The sequence below is a fragment of the Salvelinus fontinalis genome, chromosome 29 (genome assembly GCF_029448725.1).
Source record: "Salvelinus fontinalis isolate EN_2023a chromosome 29, ASM2944872v1, whole genome shotgun sequence".
Taxonomy (NCBI): Eukaryota; Metazoa; Chordata; class Actinopteri; order Salmoniformes; family Salmonidae; genus Salvelinus; species Salvelinus fontinalis.
In genome coordinates, this window is record NC_074693.1 from 4,717,527 (window position 1) to 4,744,431 (window position 26,905).

The window sequence follows — 26,905 nt, forward strand, 5'->3', positions numbered from 1 at the left end:
GACGAATCCACTAATTTGAAGGGTCCACATAGTTTTGAATATATAGTGTACAGTGGACAAATACTGCCGCTTCAGTACTGTGGGTGGTTTGTAATACTTTATCGATTAAATTAAAGTATAGCGGCTAGGGGTCTAAATGGGGTGAGTGGGTCCCCTGAGAGACTGAAATGGAATGAGTGGAGGCCCCATGCACACCTCAGAGTAGTGTCTGATGTCCACCCAGTCTCAACCCCCCCAGATAGTGTCCCTCTCACCTCATAGTGTCTGATGTCCACCCAGTCTCAACCCCCCCAGATAGAGTCCCTCTCACCTCATAGTATCTGATGTCCACCCAGTCTCAACCCCCCCAGATAGAGTCCCTCTCACCCCAGAGTAGTGTCTGATGTCCACCCAGTCTCAACCCCCCCAGATAGAGTCCCTCTCACCTCAGAGTAGTGTCTGATGTCCACCCAGTCTCAACCCCCCCAGATAGAGTCCCTCTCACCTCAGAGTAGTGTCTGATGTCCACCCAGTCTCAACCCCCCCAGATAGAGTCCCTCTCACCTCAGAGTAGTGTCTGATGTCAACCCAGTCTCAACCCCCCCAGATAGAGTCCCTCTCACCTCAGAGTAGTGTCTGATGTCCACCAGTCTCAACCCCCCCAGATAGAGTCCCTCTCACCTCATAGTGTCTGATGTCCACCCAGTCTCAACCCCCCCAGATAGAGTCCCTATCACCTCAGAGTAGTGTCTGATGTCCACCCAGTCTCAACCCCCCCAGATAGAGTCCCTCTCCATTCTCACCAATAACAACCATTGAATCTTAGTTATAATGACAAACAAGGAATAACAACAATTCCTCATCCTTTTCCTAATCTGTTCAGATCTCATTCATTTTACAGCCAGTTTGCAAGTCACAAAAAAATTATAATTAATCCTTCCTAAATCCTTCCTTCCTCTCTCTCTCTCCCCCAAACAACCACCCAATCCCAGTTCTCCCCCACCCAATCCCAGTTCTCCTCTCACCCAATCCCAGTTCTCCCCCCACCCAAGCCAAGTTCTCCCCCCACCCAATCCCAGTTCTCCTCCACCCAATCCCAGTTCTCCCCCACCCAATCCCAGTTCTCCTCCCACCCAATCCCAGTTCTCCCCCACCCAATCCCAGTTCTCCTCTCACCCAATCCCAGTTCTCCTCTCACCCAATCCCAGTTCTCCCCCCACCAAATCCCAGTTCTCCCCCCACCCAATCCCAGTTCTCCCCCCATCAAATCCCAGTTCTCCCCGCACCCAATCCCAGTTCTCCCCCACCCAATCCCAGTTCTCCTCTCACCCAATCCCAGTTCTCCCCCCACCCAATCCCAGTTCTCCCCCCACCCAATCCCAGTTCTCCTCTCACCCAATCCCAGTTCTCCCCCCACCCAATCCCAGTTCTCCCCCCACCCACTCCCAGTTCTCCCCCCACCCAATCCCAGTTCTCCCCCCACCCAATCCCAGTTCTCCCCCCACCCAATCCCAGTTCTCCTCTCACCCAATCCCAGTTCTCCCCCCACCAAATCCCAGTTCTCCCCCCACCCAATCCCAGTTCACCCCCACCCAATCCCAGTTCTCCTCTCACCCAATCCCAGTTCTCCCCCCACCCAATCCCAGTTCTCCCCCCACCCAATCCCAGTTCTCCCCCACCCAAACCAAGTTAATCCCAACCTCCCATCTTTACTCACCTATTTCTAATCAATGCAAAATGGAAAAACAATTACAGAATGAAGTAGGCTAAATTAGAAGGAGTAGGCTACAAATATAAACCAACAGGTGGGCTGTTATAAACCAACAGGTAGGCTGTTATAAACCAACAGGTATACTGTTATAAACCAACAGGTAGGCTGTTATAAACCAACAGGTAGACTGTTATAAACCAACAGGTAGACTGTTATAAACCAACAGGTAGGCTGTTATAAACCAACAGGTAGACTGTTATAAACCAACTGGTAGGCTGTTATAAACCAACAGGTAGGCTGTTATAAACCAACAGGTATACTGTTATAAACCAACAGGTAGGCTGTTATAAACCAACAGGTAGGCTGTTATAAACCAACAGGTAGACTGTTATAAACCAACAGGTAGGCTGTTATAAACCAACAGGTATACTGTTATAAACCAACAGGTAGGCTGTTATAAACCAACAGGTAGACTGTTATAAACCAACAGGTAGGCTGTTATAAACCAACAGGTAGGCTGTTATAAACCAAGAGGTGGGCTGTTATAAACCAACAGGTAGACTGTTATAAACCAACAGGCTGTTATAAACCAACAGGTAGACTGTTATAAACCAACAGGTAGGCTGTTATAAACCAACAGGTAGGCTGTTATAAACCAACAGGTAGACTGTTATAAACCAACAGGTAGGCTGTTATAAACCAACAGGTAGACTGTTATAAACCAACAGGTAGGTGTTATAAACCAACAGACTGTTATAAACCAACAGGTAGACTGTTATAAACCAACTGGTAGACTGTTATAAACCAACAGGTAGACTGTTATAAACCAACAGGTAGACTGTTATAAACCAACAGGTAGGCTGTTATAAACCAACAGGTAGGCTGTTATAAACCAACAGGTAGGCTGTTATAAACCAACAGGTAGGCTGTTATAAACCAACAGGTAGGCTGTTATAAACCAACAGGTAGGCTGTTATAAACCAACAGGTAGGCTGTTATAAACCAACAGGTAGACTGTTATAAACCAACAGGTAGGCTGTTATAAACCAACAGGTAGGCTGTTATAAACCAACAGGTAGGCTGTTATAAACCAACAGGTAGACTGTTATAAACCAACAGGTAGACTGTTATAAACCAACAGGTAGACTGTTATAAACCAACAGGTAGACTGTTATAAACCAACAGGTAGGCTGTTATAAACCAACAGGTAGACTGTTATAAACCAACAGGTAGACTGTTATAAACCAACAGGTAGGCTGTTATAAACCAACAGGTAGACTGTTATAAACCAACAGGTAGGCTGTTATAAACCAACAGGTAGGCTGTTATAAACCAACAGGTAGGCTGTTATAAACCAACAGGTAGGCTGTTATAAACCAACAGGTAGGCTGTTATAAACCAACAGGTAGACTGTTATAAACCAACAGGTAGACTGTTATAAACCAACAGGTAGACTGTTATAAACCAACAGGTAGGCTGTTATAAACCAACAGGTAGACTGTTATAAACCAACAGGTAGACTGTTATAAACAAACAGGTAGACTGTTATAAACCAACAGGTAGACTGTTATAAACCAACAGGTAGACTGTTATAAACCAACAGGTAGGCTGTTATAAACCAACAGGTAGACTGTTATAAACCAACAGGTAGACTGTTATAAACCAACAGGTAGGCTGTTATAAACCAACAGGTAGGCTGTTATAAACCAACAGGTAGGCTGTTATAAACCAACAGGTAGGCTGTTATAAACCAACAGGCTGTTATAAACCAACAGGTAGACTGTTATAAACCAACAGGTAGACTGTTATAAACCAACAGGTAGACTGTTATAAACCAACAGGTAGACTGTTATAAACCAACAGGTAGGCTGTTATAAACCAACAGGTAGACTGTTATAAACCAACAGGTAGGCTGTTATAAACCAACAGGTAGGCTGTTATAAACCAATAGGTAGACTGTTTAAAACCAACAGGCTGTTATAAACCAACAGGTAGACTGTTATAAACCAACAGGTAGACTATTATAAACCAACAGACTGTTATAAACCAACAGGCTGTTATAAACCAACAGGCTGTTATAAACCAACAGGTAGACTGTTATAAACCAACAGGTAGACTGTTATAAACAAACAGGCTGTTATAAACCAACAGGCTGTTATAAACCAACAGGTAGGCTGTTATAAACCAACAGGTAGGCTGTTATAAACCAACAGGTAGACTGTTATAAACCAACAGGTAGGCTGTTATAAACAAACAGGCTGTTATAAACCAACAGGCTGTTATAAACCAACAGGTAGACTGTTATAAACCAACAGGTAGACTGTTATAAACCAACAGGTAGACTGTTATAAACCAACAGGTAGACTGTTATAAACCAACAGGTAGGCTGTTATAAACCAACAGGCTGTTATAAACCAACAGGTAAGCTGTTATAAACCAACAGGTAAGCTGTTATAAACCAACAGGTAGGCTGTTATAAACCAACAGGTAGGCTGTTATAAACAAACAGGTAGACTGTTATAAACCAATAGGTAGGCTGTTATAAACAAACAGGCTGTTATAAACCAACAGGCTGTTATAAACCAACAGGTAGACTGTTATAAACCAACAGGTAGACTATTATAAACCAACAGACTGTTATAAACCAACAGGCTGTTATAAACCAACAGGTAGACTGTTATAAACCAACAGGTAGACTGTTATAAACAAACAGGCTGTTATAAACCAACAGGCTGTTATAAACCAACAGGTAGGCTGTTATAAACCAACAGGTAGGCTGTTATAAACCAACAGGTAGGCTGTTATAAACCAACAGGTAGGCTGTTATAAACCAACAGGTAGACTGTTATAAACCAACAGGTAGACTGTTATAAACCAACAGGTAGACTGTTATAAACCAACAGGTAGACTGTTATAAACCAACAGGTGGGCTGTTATAAACAAACAGGTGGGCTGTTATAAACCAACAGGTAGGCTGTTATAAACCAACAGGTAGACTGTTATAAACCAACAGGTAGACTGTTATAAACCAACAGGTAGACTGTTATAAACCAACAGGTAGACTGTTATAAACCAACAGGCTGTTATAAACCAACAGGTAGACTGTTATAAACCAACAGGTAGACTGTTATAAACCAACAGGTAGACTGTTATAAACCAACAGGTAGGAAAGTTATAAACCAACAGGTAGGCTGTTATAAACCAACAGGTGGGCTGTTATAAACCAACATGCTGTTATAAACCAACAGGCTGTTATAAACCAACAGGTAGACTGTTATAAACCAACAGGTAGGCTGTTATAAACCAACAGGTAGACTGTTATAAACCAACAGGCTGTTATAAACCAACAGGCTGTTATAAACCAACAGGTAGACTGTTATAAACCAACAGGTAGACTGTTATAAACCAACAGGTAGACTGTTATAAACCAACAGGTAGGCTGTTATAAACCAACAGGCTGTTATAAACCAACAGGTAGACTGTTATAAACCAACAGGTAGACTGTTATAAACCAACAGGCTGTTATAAACCAACAGGTAGACTGTTATAAACCAACAGGCTGTTATAAACCAACAGGCTGTTATAAACCAACAGGTAGACTGTTATAAACCAACAGGTAGACTGTTATAAACCAACAGGTAGACTGTTATAAACCAACAGGTAGGCTGTTATAAACCAAGAGGTGGGCTGTTATAAACCAACAGGCTGTTATAAACCAACAGGTAGACTGTTATAAACAAACAGGCTGTTATAAACCAACAGGCTGTTATAAACCAACAGGTAGGCTGTTATAAACCAACAGGTAGGCTGTTATAAACCAACAGGTAGACTGTTATAAACCAACAGGTAGACTGTTATAAACCAACAGGTAGACTGTTATAAACCAACAGGTGGGCTGTTATAAACAAACAGGTGGGCTGTTATAAACCAACAGGTAGAATGTTATAAACCAACAGGTAGGCTGTTATAAACCAACAGGTAGACTGTTATAAACCAACAGGTAGACTGTTATAAACCAACAGGTAGACTGTTATAAACCAACAGGTAGACTGTTATAAACCAACAGGCTGTTATAAACCAACAGGTAGACTGTTATAAACCAACAGGTAGACTGTTATAAACCAACAGGTAGGAAAGTTATAAACCAACAGGTAGGCTGTTATAAACCAACAGGTGGGCTGTTATAAACCAACATGCTGTTATAAACCAACAGGCTGTTATAAACCAACAGGTAGACTGTTATAAACCAACAGGTAGGCTGTTATAAACCAACAGGTAGGCTGTTATAAACCAACAGGTAGACTGTTATAAACCAACAGGTAGGCTGTTACAAACCAACAGGTAGGCTGTTATAAACCAACAGGTAGACTGTTATAAACCAACAGGTAGACTGTTATAAACCAACAGGTAGGCTGTTATAAACCAACAGGTAGACTGTTATAAACCAACAGGTAGACTGTTATAAACCAACAGGCTGTTATAAACCAACAGGTAGGCTGTTATAAACCAACAGGTAGACTGTTATAAACCAACAGGTAGACTGTTATAAACCAACAGGTAGACTGTTATAAACCAACAGGTAGACTGTTATAAACCAACAGGCTGTTATAAACCAACAGGTAGACTGTTATAAACCAACAGGCTGTTATAAACCAACAGGCTGTTATAAACCAACAGGCTGTTATAAACCAACAGGTAGGCTGTTATAAACCAACAGGCTGTTATAAACCAACAGGTAGACTGTTATAAACCAACAGGCTGTTATAAACCAACAGGTAGGCTGTTATAAACCAACAGGTAGGCTGTTATAAACCAACAGGTAGACTGTTATAAACCAACAGGCTGTTATAAACCAACAGGTAGACTGTTATAAACCAACAGGCTGTTATAAACCAACAGGTAGGCTGTTATAAACCAACAGGTAGGCTGTTATAAACCAACAGGTAGACTGTTATAAACCAACAGGTAGACTGTTATAAACCAACAGGCTGTTATAAACCAACAGGTAGACTGTTATAAACCAACAGGTAGACTGTTATAAACCAACAGGTAGGCTGTTATAAACCAACAGGTAGGCTGTTATAAACCAACAGGTAGACTGTTATAAACCAACAGGTAGGCTGTTATAAACCAACAGGTAGACTGTTATAAACCAACAGGTAGACTGTTATAAACCAACAGGTAGACTGTTATAAACCAACAGGTAGACTGTTATAAACCAACATGTAGACTGTTATAAACCAACAGGTAGACTGTTATAAACCAACAGGTAGGCTGTTTTAAACCAACAGGTAGGCTGTTATAAACCAACAGGTAGACTGTTATAAACCAACAGGTAGACTGTTATAAACCAACAGGTAGACTGTTATAAACCAACAGGTAGACTGTTATAAACCAACAGGTAGACTGTTATAAACCAACAGGTAGGCTGTTTTAAACCAACAGGTAGGCTGTTATAAACCAACAGGTAGACTGTTATAAACCAACAGGTAGACTGTTATAAACCAACAGGTGGGCTGTTATAAACAAACAGGTAGGCTGTTATAAACCAACAGGTAGGCTGTTATAAACCAACAGGTTGACTGTTATAAACCAACAGGTAGGCTGTTATAAACCAACAGGTAGGCTGTTATAAACCAACAGGTAGACTGTTATAAACCAACAGGCTGTTATAAACCAACAGGTAGGCTGTTATAAACCAACAGGTGGGCTGTTATAAACCAACAGGTAGACTGTTATAAACCAACAGGTAGACTGTTATAAACCAACAGGTAGGCTGTTATAAACCAACAGGTAGGCTGTTATAAACCAACAGGTAGACTATTATAAACAAACAGGTAGACTGTTATAAACCAACAGGTAGACTGTTGTAAACCAACAGGTAGACTGTTATAAACCAACAGGTAGACTGTTATAAACCAACAGGTGGGCTGTTATAAACCAACAGGTAGGCTGTTATAAACCAACAGGTAGACTGTTATAAACAAACAGGTAGACTGTTATAAACCAACAGGTAGGCTGTTATAAACCAACAGGTAGACTGTTATAAACCAACAGGTAGACTGTTATAAACCAACAGGTAGACTGTTATAAACCAACAGGTAGACTGTTATAAACCAACAGGTAGACTGTTATAAACCAACAGGTAGACTGTTATAAACCAACAGGTAGACTGTTATAAACCAACAGGTAGACTGTTATAAACCAACAGGTAGGCTGTTATAAACCAACAGGTAGACTGTTATAAACCAACAGGTAGGCTGTTATAAACCAACAGGTAGGCTGTTATAAACCAACAGGTAGACTGTTATAAACCAACAGGCTGTTATAAACCAACAGGCTGTTATAAACCAACAGGCTGTTATAAACCAACAGGCTGTTATAAACCAACAGGCTGTTATAAACCAACAGGTGGGCTGTTATAAACCAACAGGTAGACTGTTATAAACCAACAGGCTGTTATAAACCAACAGGCTGTTATAAACCAACAGGCTGTTATAAACCAACAGGTAGGCTGTTATAAACCAACAGGTAGGCTGTTATAAACCAACAGGTAGACTGTTATAAACCAACAGGTAGGCTGTTATAAACCAACAGGTAGACTGTTATAAACCAACAGGTAGGCTGTTATAAACCAACAGGTAGGCTGTTATAAACCAACAGGTAGGCTGTTATAAACCAACAGGTAGGTGTTATAAACCAACAGGTAGACTGTTATAAACCAACAGGTAGGCTGTTATAAACCAACAGGTAGGCTGTTATAAACCAACAGGTAGGCTGTTATAAACCAACAGGTAGGCTGTTATAAACCAACAGGTAGACTGTTATAAACCAACAGGTAGGCTGTTATAAACCAACAGGTAGGCTGTTATAAACCAACAGGTAGGCTGTTATAAACCAACAGGTAGGCTGTTATAAACCAACAGGTAGGCTGTTATAAACCAACAGGTAGGCTGTTATAAACCAACAGGTAGGCTGTTATAAACCAACAGGTAGACTGTTATAAACCAACAGGTAGGCTGTTATAAACCAACAGGCTGTTATAAACCAACAGGTAGACTGTTATAAACCAACAGGCTGTTATAAACCAACAGGCTGTTATAAACCAACAGGCTGTTATAAACCAACAGGCTGTTATAAACCAACAGGCTGTTATAAACCAACAGGTGGGCTGTTATAAACCAACAGGTAGACTGTTATAAACCAACAGGCTGTTATAAACCAACAGGCTGTTATAAACCAACAGGCTGTTATAAACCAACAGGTAGGCTGTTATAAACCAACAGGTAGGCTGTTATAAACCAACAGGTAGACTGTTATAAACCAACAGGTAGGCTGTTATAAACCAACAGGTAGACTGTTATAAACCAACAGGTAGGCTGTTATAAACCAACAGGTAGGCTGTTATAAACCAACAGGTAGGCTGTTATAAACCAACAGGTAGGTGTTATAAACCAACAGGTAGACTGTTATAAACCAACAGGTAGGCTGTTATAAACCAACAGGTAGGCTGTTATAAACCAACAGGTAGGCTGTTATAAACCAACAGGTAGGCTGTTATAAACCAACAGGTAGGCTGTTATAAACCAACAGGTAGACTGTTATAAACCAACAGGTAGGCTGTTATAAACCAACAGGTAGGCTGTTATAAACCAACAGGTAGGCTGTTATAAACCAACAGGTAGGCTGTTATAAACCAACAGGTAGGCTGTTATAAACCAACAGGTAGGCTGTTATAAACCAACAGGTAGGCTGTTATAAACCAACAGGTAGACTGTTATAAACCAACAGGTAGGCTGTTATAAACCAACAGGCTGTTATAAACCAACAGGTAGACTGTTATAAACCAACAGGTAGACTGTTATAAACCAACAGGTAGACTGTTATAAACCAACAGGTAGACTGTTATAAACCAACAGGTAGACTGTTATAAACCAACAGGTAGACTGTTATAAACCAACAGGTAGACTGTTATAAACCAACAGGTGGGCTGTTATAAACCAACAGGTAGACTGTTATAAACCAACAGGTAGACTGTTATAAACCAACAGGTGGGCTGTTATAAACCAACAGGTAGACTGTTATAAACCAACAGGTAGACTGTTATAAACCAACAGGTAGACTGTTATAAACCAACAGGCTGTTATAAACCAACAGGTAGGCTGTTATAAACCAACAGGTAGACTGTTATAAACCAACAGGTAGGCTGTTATAAACCAACAGGTAGGCTGTTATAAACCAACAGGTAGGCTGTTATAAACCAACAGGTAGGTGTTATAAACCAACAGGTAGACTGTTATAAACCAACAGGTAGGCTGTTATAAACCAACAGGTAGGCTGTTATAAACCAACAGGTAGGCTGTTATAAACCAACAGGTAGGCTGTTATAAACCAACAGGTAGACTGTTATAAACCAACAGGTAGGCTGTTATAAACCAACAGGTAGGCTGTTATAAACCAACAGGTAGGCTGTTATAAACCAACAGGTAGGCTGTTATAAACCAACAGGTAGGCTGTTATAAACCAACAGGTAGGCTGTTATAAACCAACAGGTAGGCTGTTATAAACCAACAGGTAGACTGTTATAAACCAACAGGTAGGCTGTTATAAACCAACAGGCTGTTATAAACCAACAGGTAGACTGTTATAAACCAACAGGTAGACTGTTAAAAACCAACAGGTAGACTGTTATAAACCAACAGGTAGACTGTTATAAACCAACAGGTAGACTGTTATAAACCAACAGGTAGACTGTTATAAACCAACAGGTGGGCTGTTATAAACCAACAGGTAGACTGTTATAAACCAACAGGTAGGCTGTTATAAACCAACAGGTAGGCTGTTATAAACCAACAGGTAGGCTGTTATAAACCAACAGGTAGGCTGTTATAAACCAACAGGTAGGCTGTTATAAACCAACAGGTAGGCTGTTATAAACCAACAGGTAGACTGTTATAAACCAACAGGTAGGCTGTTATAAACCAACAGGCTGTTATAAACCAACAGGTAGACTGTTATAAACCAACAGGTAGACTGTTATAAACCAACAGGTAGACTGTTATAAACCAACAGGTAGACTGTTATAAACCAACAGGTAGACTGTTATAAACCAACAGGTAGACTGTTATAAACCAACAGGTAGACTGTTATAAACCAACAGGTAGACTGTTATAAACCAACAGGTAGGCTGTTATAAACCAACAGGCTGTTATAAACCAACAGGTAGGCTGTTATAAACCAACAGGTAGACTGTTATAAACCAACAGGTAGACTGTTATAAACCAACAGGTAGACTGTTATAAACCAACAGGTGGGCTGTTATAAACCAACAGGTAGACTGTTATAAACCAACAGGTAGACTGTTATAAACCAACAGGTAGACTGTTATAAACCAACAGGCTGTTATAAACCAACAGGTAGGCTGTTATAAACCAACAGGTAGACTGTTATAAACCAACAGGTAGGCTGTTATAAACCAACAGGCTGTTATAAACCAACAGGTAAGCTGTTATAAACCAACAGGTAAGCTGTTATAAACCAACAGGTAGGCTGTTATAAACCAACAGGTAGGCTGTTATAAACAAACAGGTAGACTGTTATAAACCAATAGGTAGGCTGTTATAAACAAACAGGCTGTTATAAACCAACAGGCTGTTATAAACCAACAGGTAGACTGTTATAAACCAACAGGTAGACTATTATAAACCAACAGACTGTTATAAACCAACAGGCTGTTATAAACCAACAGGTAGACTGTTATAAACCAACAGGTAGACTGTTATAAACAAACAGGCTGTTATAAACCAACAGGCTGTTATAAACCAACAGGTAGGCTGTTATAAACCAACAGGTAGGCTGTTATAAACCAACAGGTAGGCTGTTATAAACCAACAGGTAGGCTGTTATAAACCAACAGGTAGACTGTTATAAACCAACAGGTAGACTGTTATAAACCAACAGGTAGACTGTTATAAACCAACAGGTAGACTGTTATAAACCAACAGGTGGGCTGTTATAAACAAACAGGTGGGCTGTTATAAACCAACAGGTAGGCTGTTATAAACCAACAGGTAGACTGTTATAAACCAACAGGTAGACTGTTATAAACCAACAGGTAGACTGTTATAAACCAACAGGTAGACTGTTATAAACCAACAGGCTGTTATAAACCAACAGGTAGACTGTTATAAACCAACAGGTAGACTGTTATAAACCAACAGGTAGACTGTTATAAACCAACAGGTAGGAAAGTTATAAACCAACAGGTAGGCTGTTATAAACCAACAGGTGGGCTGTTATAAACCAACATGCTGTTATAAACCAACAGGCTGTTATAAACCAACAGGTAGACTGTTATAAACCAACAGGTAGGCTGTTATAAACCAACAGGTAGACTGTTATAAACCAACAGGCTGTTATAAACCAACAGGCTGTTATAAACCAACAGGTAGACTGTTATAAACCAACAGGTAGACTGTTATAAACCAACAGGTAGACTGTTATAAACCAACAGGTAGGCTGTTATAAACCAACAGGCTGTTATAAACCAACAGGTAGACTGTTATAAACCAACAGGTAGACTGTTATAAACCAACAGGCTGTTATAAACCAACAGGTAGACTGTTATAAACCAACAGGCTGTTATAAACCAACAGGCTGTTATAAACCAACAGGTAGACTGTTATAAACCAACAGGTAGACTGTTATAAACCAACAGGTAGACTGTTATAAACCAACAGGTAGGCTGTTATAAACCAAGAGGTGGGCTGTTATAAACCAACAGGCTGTTATAAACCAACAGGTAGACTGTTATAAACAAACAGGCTGTTATAAACCAACAGGCTGTTATAAACCAACAGGTAGGCTGTTATAAACCAACAGGTAGGCTGTTATAAACCAACAGGTAGACTGTTATAAACCAACAGGTAGACTGTTATAAACCAACAGGTAGACTGTTATAAACCAACAGGTGGGCTGTTATAAACAAACAGGTGGGCTGTTATAAACCAACAGGTAGAATGTTATAAACCAACAGGTAGGCTGTTATAAACCAACAGGTAGACTGTTATAAACCAACAGGTAGACTGTTATAAACCAACAGGTAGACTGTTATAAACCAACAGGTAGACTGTTATAAACCAACAGGCTGTTATAAACCAACAGGTAGACTGTTATAAACCAACAGGTAGACTGTTATAAACCAACAGGTAGGAAAGTTATAAACCAACAGGTAGGCTGTTATAAACCAACAGGTGGGCTGTTATAAACCAACATGCTGTTATAAACCAACAGGCTGTTATAAACCAACAGGTAGACTGTTATAAACCAACAGGTAGGCTGTTATAAACCAACAGGTAGGCTGTTATAAACCAACAGGTAGACTGTTATAAACCAACAGGTAGGCTGTTACAAACCAACAGGTAGGCTGTTATAAACCAACAGGTAGACTGTTATAAACCAACAGGTAGACTGTTATAAACCAACAGGTAGGCTGTTATAAACCAACAGGTAGACTGTTATAAACCAACAGGTAGACTGTTATAAACCAACAGGCTGTTATAAACCAACAGGTAGGCTGTTATAAACCAACAGGTAGACTGTTATAAACCAACAGGTAGACTGTTATAAACCAACAGGTAGACTGTTATAAACCAACAGGTAGACTGTTATAAACCAACAGGCTGTTATAAACCAACAGGTAGACTGTTATAAACCAACAGGCTGTTATAAACCAACAGGCTGTTATAAACCAACAGGCTGTTATAAACCAACAGGTAGGCTGTTATAAACCAACAGGCTGTTATAAACCAACAGGTAGACTGTTATAAACCAACAGGCTGTTATAAACCAACAGGTAGGCTGTTATAAACCAACAGGTAGGCTGTTATAAACCAACAGGTAGACTGTTATAAACCAACAGGCTGTTATAAACCAACAGGTAGACTGTTATAAACCAACAGGCTGTTATAAACCAACAGGTAGGCTGTTATAAACCAACAGGTAGGCTGTTATAAACCAACAGGTAGACTGTTATAAACCAACAGGTAGACTGTTATAAACCAACAGGCTGTTATAAACCAACAGGTAGACTGTTATAAACCAACAGGTAGACTGTTATAAACCAACAGGTAGGCTGTTATAAACCAACAGGTAGGCTGTTATAAACCAACAGGTAGACTGTTATAAACCAACAGGTAGGCTGTTATAAACCAACAGGTAGACTGTTATAAACCAACAGGTAGACTGTTATAAACCAACAGGTAGACTGTTATAAACCAACAGGTAGACTGTTATAAACCAACATGTAGACTGTTATAAACCAACAGGTAGACTGTTATAAACCAACAGGTAGGCTGTTTTAAACCAACAGGTAGGCTGTTATAAACCAACAGGTAGACTGTTATAAACCAACAGGTAGACTGTTATAAACCAACAGGTAGACTGTTATAAACCAACAGGTAGACTGTTATAAACCAACAGGTAGACTGTTATAAACCAACAGGTAGGCTGTTTTAAACCAACAGGTAGGCTGTTATAAACCAACAGGTAGACTGTTATAAACCAACAGGTAGACTGTTATAAACCAACAGGTGGGCTGTTATAAACAAACAGGTAGGCTGTTATAAACCAACAGGTAGGCTGTTATAAACCAACAGGTTGACTGTTATAAACCAACAGGTAGGCTGTTATAAACCAACAGGTAGGCTGTTATAAACCAACAGGTAGACTGTTATAAACCAACAGGCTGTTATAAACCAACAGGTAGGCTGTTATAAACCAACAGGTGGGCTGTTATAAACCAACAGGTAGACTGTTATAAACCAACAGGTAGACTGTTATAAACCAACAGGTAGGCTGTTATAAACCAACAGGTAGGCTGTTATAAACCAACAGGTAGACTATTATAAACAAACAGGTAGACTGTTATAAACCAACAGGTAGACTGTTGTAAACCAACAGGTAGACTGTTATAAACCAACAGGTAGACTGTTATAAACCAACAGGTGGGCTGTTATAAACCAACAGGTAGGCTGTTATAAACCAACAGGTAGACTGTTATAAACAAACAGGTAGACTGTTATAAACCAACAGGTAGGCTGTTATAAACCAACAGGTAGACTGTTATAAACCAACAGGTAGACTGTTATAAACCAACAGGTAGACTGTTATAAACCAACAGGTAGACTGTTATAAACCAACAGGTAGACTGTTATAAACCAACAGGTAGACTGTTATAAACCAACAGGTAGACTGTTATAAACCAACAGGTAGGCTGTTATAAACCAACAGGTAGACTGTTATAAACCAACAGGTAGGCTGTTATAAACCAACAGGTAGGCTGTTATAAACCAACAGGTAGACTGTTATAAACCAACAGGCTGTTATAAACCAACAGGCTGTTATAAACCAACAGGCTGTTATAAACCAACAGGCTGTTATAAACCAACAGGCTGTTATAAACCAACAGGTGGGCTGTTATAAACCAACAGGTAGACTGTTATAAACCAACAGGCTGTTATAAACCAACAGGCTGTTATAAACCAACAGGCTGTTATAAACCAACAGGTAGGCTGTTATAAACCAACAGGTAGGCTGTTATAAACCAACAGGTAGACTGTTATAAACCAACAGGTAGGCTGTTATAAACCAACAGGTAGACTGTTATAAACCAACAGGTAGGCTGTTATAAACCAACAGGTAGGCTGTTATAAACCAACAGGTAGGCTGTTATAAACCAACAGGTAGGTGTTATAAACCAACAGGTAGACTGTTATAAACCAACAGGTAGGCTGTTATAAACCAACAGGTAGGCTGTTATAAACCAACAGGTAGGCTGTTATAAACCAACAGGTAGGCTGTTATAAACCAACAGGTAGACTGTTATAAACCAACAGGTAGGCTGTTATAAACCAACAGGTAGGCTGTTATAAACCAACAGGTAGGCTGTTATAAACCAACAGGTAGGCTGTTATAAACCAACAGGTAGGCTGTTATAAACCAACAGGTAGGCTGTTATAAACCAACAGGTAGGCTGTTATAAACCAACAGGTAGACTGTTATAAACCAACAGGTAGGCTGTTATAAACCAACAGGCTGTTATAAACCAACAGGTAGACTGTTATAAACCAACAGGCTGTTATAAACCAACAGGCTGTTATAAACCAACAGGCTGTTATAAACCAACAGGCTGTTATAAACCAACAGGCTGTTATAAACCAACAGGTGGGCTGTTATAAACCAACAGGTAGACTGTTATAAACCAACAGGCTGTTATAAACCAACAGGCTGTTATAAACCAACAGGCTGTTATAAACCAACAGGTAGGCTGTTATAAACCAACAGGTAGGCTGTTATAAACCAACAGGTAGACTGTTATAAACCAACAGGTAGGCTGTTATAAACCAACAGGTAGACTGTTATAAACCAACAGGTAGGCTGTTATAAACCAACAGGTAGGCTGTTATAAACCAACAGGTAGGCTGTTATAAACCAACAGGTAGGTGTTATAAACCAACAGGTAGACTGTTATAAACCAACAGGTAGGCTGTTATAAACCAACAGGTAGGCTGTTATAAACCAACAGGTAGGCTGTTATAAACCAACAGGTAGGCTGTTATAAACCAACAGGTAGGCTGTTATAAACCAACAGGTAGACTGTTATAAACCAACAGGTAGGCTGTTATAAACCAACAGGTAGGCTGTTATAAACCAACAGGTAGGCTGTTATAAACCAACAGGTAGGCTGTTATAAACCAACAGGTAGGCTGTTATAAACCAACAGGTAGGCTGTTATAAACCAACAGGTAGGCTGTTATAAACCAACAGGTAGACTGTTATAAACCAACAGGTAGGCTGTTATAAACCAACAGGCTGTTATAAACCAACAGGTAGACTGTTATAAACCAACAGGTAGACTGTTATAAACCAACAGGTAGACTGTTATAAACCAACAGGTAGACTGTTATAAACCAACAGGTAGACTGTTATAAACCAACAGGTAGACTGTTATAAACCAACAGGTAGACTGTTATAAACCAACAGGTAGACTGTTATAAACCAACAGGTAGGCTGTTATAAACCAACAGGCTGTTATAAACCAACAGGTAGGCTGTTATAAACCAACAGGTAGACTGTTATAAACCAACAGGTAGACTGTTATAAACCAACAGGTAGACTGTTATAAACCAACAGGTGGGCTGTTATAAACCAACAGGTAGACTGTTATAAACCAACAGGTAGACTGTTATAAACCAACAGGTAGACTGTTATAAACCAACAGGCTGTTATAAACCAACAGGTAGGCTGTTATAAACCAACAGGTAGACTGTTATAAACCAACAGGTAGGCTGTTATAAACCAACAGGTAGGCTGTTATAAACCAACAGGTAGGCTGTTATAAACCAACAGGTAGGTGTTATAAACCAACAGGTAGACTGTTATAAACCAACAGGTAGGCTGTTATAAACCAACAGGTAGGCTGTTATAAACCAACAGGTAGGCTGTTATAAACCAACAGGTAGGCTGTTATAAACCAACAGGTAGACTGTTATAAACCAACAGGTAGGCTGTTATAAACCAACAGGTAGGCTGTTATAAACCAACAGGTAGGCTGTTATAAACCAACAGGTAGGCTGTTATAAACCAACAGGTAGGCTGTTATAAACCAACAGGTAGGCTGTTATAAACCAACAGGTAGGCTGTTATAAACCAACAGGTAGACTGTTATAAACCAACAGGTAGGCTGTTATAAACCAACAGGCTGTTATAAACCAACAGGTAGACTGTTATAAACCAACAGGTAGACTGTTAAAAACCAACAGGTAGACTGTTATAAACCAACAGGTAGACTGTTATAAACCAACAGGTAGACTGTTATAAACCAACAGGTAGACTGTTATAAACCAACAGGTGGGCTGTTATAAACCAACAGGTAGACTGTTATAAACCAACAGGTAGGCTGTTATAAACCAACAGGTAGGCTGTTATAAACCAACAGGTAGGCTGTTATAAACCAACAGGTAGGCTGTTATAAACCAACAGGTAGGCTGTTATAAACCAACAGGTAGGCTGTTATAAACCAACAGGTAGACTGTTATAAACCAACAGGTAGGCTGTTATAAACCAACAGGCTGTTATAAACCAACAGGTAGACTGTTATAAACCAACAGGTAGACTGTTATAAACCAACAGGTAGACTGTTATAAACCAACAGGTAGACTGTTATAAACCAACAGGTAGACTGTTATAAACCAACAGGTAGACTGTTATAAACCAACAGGTAGACTGTTATAAACCAACAGGTAGACTGTTATAAACCAACAGGTAGGCTGTTATAAACCAACAGGCTGTTATAAACCAACAGGTAGGCTGTTATAAACCAACAGGTAGACTGTTATAAACCAACAGGTAGACTGTTATAAACCAACAGGTAGACTGTTATAAACCAACAGGTGGGCTGTTATAAACCAACAGGTAGACTGTTATAAACCAACAGGTAGACTGTTATAAACCAACAGGTAGACTGTTATAAACCAACAGGCTGTTATAAACCAACAGGTAGGCTGTTATAAACCAACAGGTAGACTGTTATAAACCAACAGGTAGGCTGTTATAAACCAACAGGTAGGCTGTTATAAACCAACAGGTAGGCTGTTATAAACCAACAGGTAGGCTGTTATAAACCAACAGGTAGGCTGTTATAAACCAACAGGTAGGCTGTTATAAACCAACAGGTAGGCTGTTATAAACCAACAGGTAGGCTGTTATAAACCAACAGGTAGGCTGTTATAAACCAACAGGTAGACTGTTATAAACCAACAGGTAGGCTGTTATAAACCAACAGGTAGGCTGTTATAAACCAACAGGTAGGCTGTTATAAACCAACAGGTAGGCTGTTATAAACCAACAGGTAGGCTGTTATAAACCAACAGGTAGACTGTTATAAACCAACAGGTAGACTGTTATAAACCAACAGGTAGACTGTTATAAACCAACAGGTAGACTGTTATAAACCAACAGGCTGTTATAAACCAACAGGTAGACTGTTATAAACCAACAGGTAGACTGTTATAAACCAACAGGTAGACTGTTATAAACCAACAGGTAGACTGTTATAAACCAACAGGTAGACTGTTATAAACCAACAGGTAGACTGTTATAAACCAACAGGTGGGCTGTTATAAACCAACAGGTAGACTGTTATAAACCAACAGGTAGACTGTTATAAACCAACAGGTAGACTGTTATAAACCAACAGGCTGTTATAAACCAACAGGTAGGCTGTTATAAACCAACAGGTAGACTGTTATAAACCAACAGGCTGTTATAAACCAACAGGTAGGCTGTTATAAACCAACAGGTAGGCTGTTATAAACCAACAGGTAGACTGTTATAAACCAACAGGCTGTTATAAACCAACAGGTAGGCTGTTATAAACCAACAGGTAGACTGTTATAAACCAACAGGTAGACTGTTATAAACCAACAGGTAGACTGTTATAAACCAACAGGTAGGCTGTTATAAACCAACAGGTAGACTGTTATAAACCAACAGGTAGACTGTTATAAACCAACAGGTAGACTGTTATAAACCAACAGGTAGACTGTTATAAACCAACAGGTAGACTGTTATAAACCAACAGGTAGACTGTTATAAACCAACAGGTAGGCTGTTATAAACCAACAGGTAGGCTGTTATAAACCAACAGGTAGACTGTTATAAACCAACAGGTAGACTGTTATAAACCAACAGGTAGACTGTTATAAACCAACAGGTAGACTGTTATAAACCAACAGGTAGGCTGTTATAAACCAACAGGTAGACTGTTATAAACCAACAGGTAGGCTGTTATAAACCAACAGGCTGTTATAAACCAACAGGTAGGCTGTTATAAACCAACAGGCTGTTATAAACCAACAGGTAGACAGTTATAAACCAACAGGTTGTTGAATCTGAATAGAGTTGCTGTAGACAAGGACATGAAGAACAGCAAAATGGCCTCAAATAGCCTCGATAGTTAGCTAGCTGGCTACTTTAGCTAGCCTCTTTACATCGATTTGATGCAGTGAATAATAGATGACAAATAACCTATCGCAGCAACAAGTTTGTCTCTCTGTGTCAGACACACCGGCTCCTGGGTCATGGCTAGATGGGATCCAGCTTTTGTCAAATTAACATCAGATTTCACTTCACGGAGCAGATTAGGTAAATTTACGCAACAGGTTAGGAGAATTAACATAGCAGATTAGGAGAATAAGGTCAATGTTAGGAAAATGGTTAGGAAAAGGGTTAGGGTTAGCTAAAAATAATACAAAATAACTGTAGATGTTAATTTGATGCCTTCTAGCATTGACCCACCCCTGCTCCTCCACCTCCTCTACCTCCCCTGCTCCTCCACCTCCTCTACCTCCCCTGCTCCTCCACCTCCTCTACCTCCCCTGCTCCTCCACCTCCCCTAACTCCTCCGCCTCCTCCGCCTCCTCCGCCTCCCCTACCTCCTCCACCTCCTCCACCTCCTCTACCTCCTCCACCTCCTCCACCTCCTCCACCTCCTCCACCTCCTCTACCTCCCCTGCTCCTCTACCTCCCCTGCTCCTCTACCTCCCCTGCTCCTCTACCTCCCCTGCTCCTCTACCTCCCCTGCTCCTCTACCTCCCCTGCTCCTCCACCTCCCCTGCTCCTCCACCTCCCCTGCTCCTCCACCTCCCCTGCTCCTCCACCTCCCCTGCTCCTCCACCTCCCCTGCTCCTCCACCTCCTCTACCTCCTCCACCTCTACCTCCCCTGCTCCTCTACCTCCCCTGCTCCCCCACCTCCTCTACCTCCTCTACCTCCTCTACCTCCTCTACCTCCTCTACCTCCTCTACCTCCCCTGCTCCTCCACCTTCTCCACCTCCTCCACCTCCGCTACCTCCTCTACCTCCGCTACCTCCTCTACCTCCTCTACCTCCTCTACCTCCTCTACCTCCTCTACCTCCCCTGCTCCTCTACCGCCCCTGCTCCTCCACCTCCTCTACCTCCTCTACCTCCTCTACCTCCCCTGCTCCTCCTCTACCTCCTCTACCTCCCCTGCTCCTCCACCTCCTCTACCTCCCCTGCTCCTCCACCTCCTCCACCTCCTCTACCTCCTCTACCTCCCCTGCTCCTCCACCTCCTCTACCTCCCCTGCTCCTCCACCTCCTCTACCTCCCCTGCTCCTCAACCTCCTCTATCTCCCCTGCTCCTCAACCTCCTCCACCTCCTCTACCTCCCCTGCTCCTCCACCTCCTCCACCTCCTCTACCTCCCCTGCTCCTCCACCTCCTCCACCTCCTCTACCTCCCCTGCTCCTCCACCTCCTCCACCTCCTCTACCTCCCCTGCTCCTCCACCTCCTCTACCTCCTCTACCTCCCCTGCTCCTCAACCTCCTCTACCTCCCCTGCTCCTCCACCTCCACCTCCTCTACCACCCCTGCTCCTCCACCTCCTACACCTCCACTACCTCCCCTGCTCCTCAACCACCTCTACCTCCCCTGCTCCTCCACCTCCTCCACCTCCTCTACCTCCCCTGCTCCTCAACCTCCTCTACCTCCTCCACCTCCTCCACCTCCTCTACCTCCTCTACCTCCTCTACCTCCCCTGCTCCTCTACCTCCCCTGCTCCTCCACCTCCCCTGCTCCTCCACCTCCTCTACCTCCTCTACCTCCCCTGCTCCTCAACAGCCTCCACCTCCTCTGCTCCTCCCCTGCTCCTCCACCTGCCCTGCTCCTGTACCTCCCCTGCTCCTCCCCTGCTCCTCAACCTCCTCAACCTCCCCTGCTCCTCAACCTCCTCAACCTCCTCTACCTCCCCTGCTCCTCAACCTCCTCTACCTCCCCTGCGCCTCCTCCTCCACCTCCCCACCCGTCTGGGCTGGAACAACAAGCAGAGTTCACCTCCTCTCCTGGGTCGCATGAGCAAGTCCCCATTGAAGTTGAAAACACATGTATTTCCACTATCCGGGAATGGATTTCCGAAAAAAATCTCATGTCATATAATGTATTTGAATAGTGAAATATTTTCACATGCCCATCCTTCTATCTCTTTCTGTTATATCCCTCTATCGATTTTAATCTGATTCCTACCTTCTATCTCTATCTGTTTTCTCTCTGTCTGGTCCAACCTCTTCACCGTTATGGGGGTTAAGCACCACAGTACAAGACATGTTATGTTGTGAAGGGATTTGGGCTGTAGCAACTGCTCTCTCTTTCTATATCTCTGTTCAATTCTCCTTTCATTCTCATGACAGCTGTAATGAACCTGCTCCAGCCTGCACCATACCACTCATTTGAGAAATTTCCAGTACAAAGACATAATTAGAGTAACTAATTTGCTGAAGAGTCCACAGCTCAGGGATCCTCCGCAGTTCAACCACACGCCTACCTGAAGAAGACTAAAATAGGAAGCAGCTGTCAAGACAACGCTGGTTATTCAGATCTGTAGTTAGAGAGAGAGAGAGAGAGAGAGAGAGAGAGAGAGAGAGAGAGAGAGAGAGAGAGAGAGAGAGAGAGAGAGAGAGAGAGAGAGAGAGAGAGAGAGAGAGAGAGAGAGAGAGAGAGAGAGAGAGAGAGAGAGAGAGAGAGAGAAACATCAAATTGAGACTGCATGCAGAATTCTTCAAAAATATCCTCCGTGTACAACGTAAAACACCAAATAATGCATGCAGAGCAGAATTAGGCCGATACCCGCTAATTATCAAAATCCAGAAAAAAGTGGTTCAATTCTACAACTACCTAAAAGGAAGCGATTCCCAAACCTTCCATAACAAAGCCATCACCTACAGAGAGATGAACCTGGAGAAGAGTCCCCTAAGCAAGCTGGTCCTGGGGCTCTGTTCACAAACACAAACAGACCCCACAGAGCCCCAGGACAGCAACACAATTAGACCCAACCAAATCATGAGAAAACAAAAAGATAATTACTTGACACATTGGAAAGAATTAACAAAAAAACAGAGCAAACTAGAATGCTATTTGGCCCAAAAACAGAGAGAACACAGTGGCAGAATACCTGACCACTGTGACTGACCCAAACTTAAGGAATGCTTTGACTATGTACAGACTCAGTTAGCATAGCCTTGCTATTGAGAAAGGCCGCCGTAGGCAGACCTGGCTTACAAGAGAAGACAGGCTATGTGCACACTGCCCAAAAAATGAGGTGGAAACTGAGCTGCACTTCCTAACCTCCTGCCAAATGTACCACCATATTAGAGACACATATTTCCCTCAGATTACACAGACCAACAAAGAATTAGAAAACAAATCCAATTTTGATAAACTCCCATATCTACTGGGTGAAATACCACAGTGTTCCATCACAGCAGCAAGATGTGTGACCTGTTGCTACAAGAAAAGGTCAACCAGTGAAGAACAAACACCATTGTAAATACAACCCATATTTATGTTTATTATTTTCCCATTTGTACTTTAACCATTTGCACATCGTTACAACACTTTATATAGACATTATATGACATAATGACATTTGAAATGTCTTTATTCTTTTGGAACTTCTGTGAGTGTAATGTTTACTGCTCATTTTTATTGTTTACTTCACTTTTGTTCATTATCTATTTCACTTGCTTTGGCAATGTTAACATATGTTTCCCATGTCAATAAAGCGCCTTGAATTGAATAGAGAGAGTGAGAGAGTGAGAGAGAGGGGGGGGGAAGAAGGAGACAGAGAGAAGGAGAAGGAGACAGACAGAGAGAGAGACACACAGAGAGACACAGAGAGAGAGAGAGAGACAGAGAGACAGAGACAGAGACAGAGACAGAGACAGAGACAGAGAGAGAGACAGAGAGAGAGACAAAGACACAGAGAGAGAGACACAGAGAGACAGAGAGAGAGACAAAGACACAGAGAGAGAGACACAGAGAGAGAGAGAGAGAGAGAGAGAGAGAGAGAGAGAGAGAGAGAGAGAGAGAGAGAGAGAGAGAGAGAGAGAGAGAGAGAGAGAGAGACAGAAAGAGAGACAGAGACAGACAGAGAGAGAGACACACAGAGAGACACAGAGAGAGAGAGAGAGACAGAGAGACAGAGACAGAGAGAGAGAGAGACAGAGAGAGAGACAGAGAGAGAGACAAAGACACAGAGAGAGAGACACAGAGAGACAGAGAGAGAGACAAAGACACAGAGAGAGAGACACAGAGAGAGAGAGAGAGAGACACAGAGAGAGAGAGAGAGACAGAGAGACAGAGACAGAGACAGAGACAGAGACAGAGACAGAGACAGAGAGAGACAGAGAGAGAGACAGAGAGAGAGACAAAGACACAGAGAGAGAGACACAGAGAGACAGAGAGAGAGACAAAGACACAGAGAGAGAGACACAGAGAGAGAGAGAGACGCAGAGAGAGACGCAGAGAGAGACGCAGAGAGAGACGCAGAGAGACAGAGAGACAGAGAGACGGACGGACGGACGGACGGACGGACGGACAGACGGACAGACGGACAGACGGACAGACGGACAGACGGACGGACAGACAGACAGACAGACAGAGAGAGAGAAAGAGAGAGAAAGAAAGAGAAAGAGAAAGAGAAAGAGAAAGAGAGAGAGAGAGAGAGAGAAGTCATGCAGAGGAACAGCTCCTGACTTGTTATAACTTTTTGGTTGTTAAGAGCGAGATTGACACAATTCAATTAGCAAAAATGTATAGGTAATCAAATTGTACAACTGAAGATCAACACAGGAGGAAAAGATTGAGAGAGAGTGAGTTAAAAGACCAATCTTTATCGTGGTAGCTAGCCAAATTCAAATCGGTCAGCTAGCTTACGTCTAGCTCTAACTGTTTACTGGTGGTAACCATAGCAACATGGCCACTGAGGCAGCGCTAGCAGCGTTAGCAGCGACAGAAACTGAGAGACTTTCCCCGCTTTTTTTTGAATACCCAGCAGAAATCAAATCAGAGAAAGGAAGAATCAATTTTAAACACAGAATTCTGAGGGAGAACCCAGAAACTTTGTTTGCCGACTGCTCACAAAACAGGACTGTTACAAACCTGTTATTTTACACAGACCACACTACTGCCTGGCATGCAGCTGTAACCAGGCATTTCAGCTATACCACAAAGAAAGGCATCTGCAAGGGAAGGCAAATCCACATTTTTGAGGACAGCGATAAGGACCAGGAAAACAGGTTTCTGACGGTAAATATGTATCAGAACGGCACTGTCATGGTCCAGGGCAGTGAGGCTGCACTCAGCTCTGTTGTGCAGGACTTCCCCACCCTAACGAAGATAGCGGAAAGCAACAAAGAAAAGGACAGCACCCCGACCTCTCCCCTCACCTCAGGCACCCCAACAGCAGGACCATCCTCCCCCCTGCCTGCCTACAACCACCAGAGCCAAGACCACACCACCATCAGCCTGTTGAGAGACAGGCTGGCTGTGATAGAGGTATGGGTTACTGAGCTGAAGGAGCAGTCCCCCAGCTACACCACCTCCAGACTGCTGAGAGACAGGCTGGCTGTGATAGAGGTATGGGTTACTGAGCTGAAGGAGCAGTCCCCCAGCTACACCACCTCCAGACTGCTGAGAGACAGGCTGGCTGTGATAGAGGTATGGGTTACTGAGCTGAAGGAGCAGCCCCTCAGCTACACCACCACCAGCCCAGACACAGAGCTTCTACAGGACCAGATCAACCAGTGCAGGACCCAGCTGAAGAACTCTGTCCAGGAGCTGAGAGAGAGCCTTACCACAGCTCTTGAGGAGGTAAAGGCCACCATGAGGAGAGAGCTGGTGCAGGTAAAGGAGGAGATGGCAAAGGAGTTGTCTGGCATCAAGAGGGTGCTGCAGCACAGAGAGCAGACTGTAGAGACTCCTAGAGAGAAGCTGCAGCCCCCCACCACCCCTAACAACCCCACCACCCCTAACACCCCCACTGACCCACCTTTACCCACAACCCCCCCCCATACCGACAACACTTTACCCACACCCCCAGTCAACAAGAAGGCTCACATGGAAACACCTACTACAGAGAGAAGCTCTCTGGCCCCCCCTGACACACCCCCACACGCCCCTCCATGTACACAGGCCCTGTGTACTCCAGCCCCAGACCGTAAACGCACTAATCTGGTAAAACCCGCTGAGGTGGCCATCCTCATTGACTCAAATGGGAAATTCCTCCAAGAAGATAAACTCTTCCCACAACACAAGGTGCGCAAAATATGTTGCCCAAAAACACAGGATGCACTCCACATCCTGTCCCAGCCTGACTTTGGCACACCAGGCAACATTATTATTCACACCGGCACCAACAACCTGCGAGAGGAGCAGGAGAGAGTAGGCAGCCTGGTCAACAGAATAGCAGAGATGGCCTCTGAGCGGTTCCCCAACTCCCACATCACCATCTCCACTCTGCTGCCCCGCAAAGACTTTCATCCCCATACCATTCAGAAAGTCAACGCTGACATCACCAGAGGGTGTGGCCTACTCCCGAACGTACACGTTGCTCACCACCCAACAATCACCCCAGAGCATCTGCACGACCACTCCCATCTGAGGAAACAGACATTAGGGATGTTTACCAAGTCTCTAAAGGACGTGGCACTTGGTAGACAAACACCTCATGCCGTATTGGACAGAGGACCACCCAGAGACCCCTACCAGACCACTGCACCAACAAGGAGCCCCAGGCCCCTTCAACGCCACACCAGACCCAGCGCACCCCACAGGCCCCACCCACCACCAGACCATCACCACTTCCATCGGCTTAGCCAGACCGGACCGGGCCCAGCCTACTACCCCGCATCAGACCACCACCCCTACCAGACCAGAGAGGAAGCCCCACGGCCCAGACCTGGTCCCCCTCCACTCCACAGGGCCCAACAGCAGGACCAGCGCAGCTACGCAGAGGTCGTCAGAGGACAGGAGAACCTTGTAGGATTAAGTGAGATTAAACAGCTCCTCCAATACATCTGCACTAAACTGCACTACACACACACACACACACACACACACACACACACACACACACACACACACACACACACACACACACACACACACACACACACACACACACACACACACCCACACCTATTGTACTCAAATGTACTTGTTCAATGAATAGGAATGTTTATATATATAACAGAAAGAATGTTAGCTGTTATCCTGTTTATCTCGCTCTTAACAACTTAATAGTTAGTAGTCACAGTATTTCTGACTGCTATTCTTTCTTTTGTAACATGAAATCGCTATCAG

At 42.7% G+C, this 26,905-nt stretch overlaps 1 protein-coding gene across 1 annotated transcript in view; it reads right to left on the reverse strand.

The window, feature by feature from the left end:
* LOC129827340 (neurite extension and migration factor-like) overlaps nt 1–26,905 on the reverse strand; it is a 190,874-nt gene that overhangs the window by 64,696 nt on the left and 99,273 nt on the right. Inside the window, exon 2 of the mRNA XM_055888097.1 lies at nt 22,089–22,142. The gene's annotated coding sequence lies outside the window, so the exon portion shown is untranslated. The remainder of the gene's footprint in view (nt 1–22,088; nt 22,143–26,905) is intronic.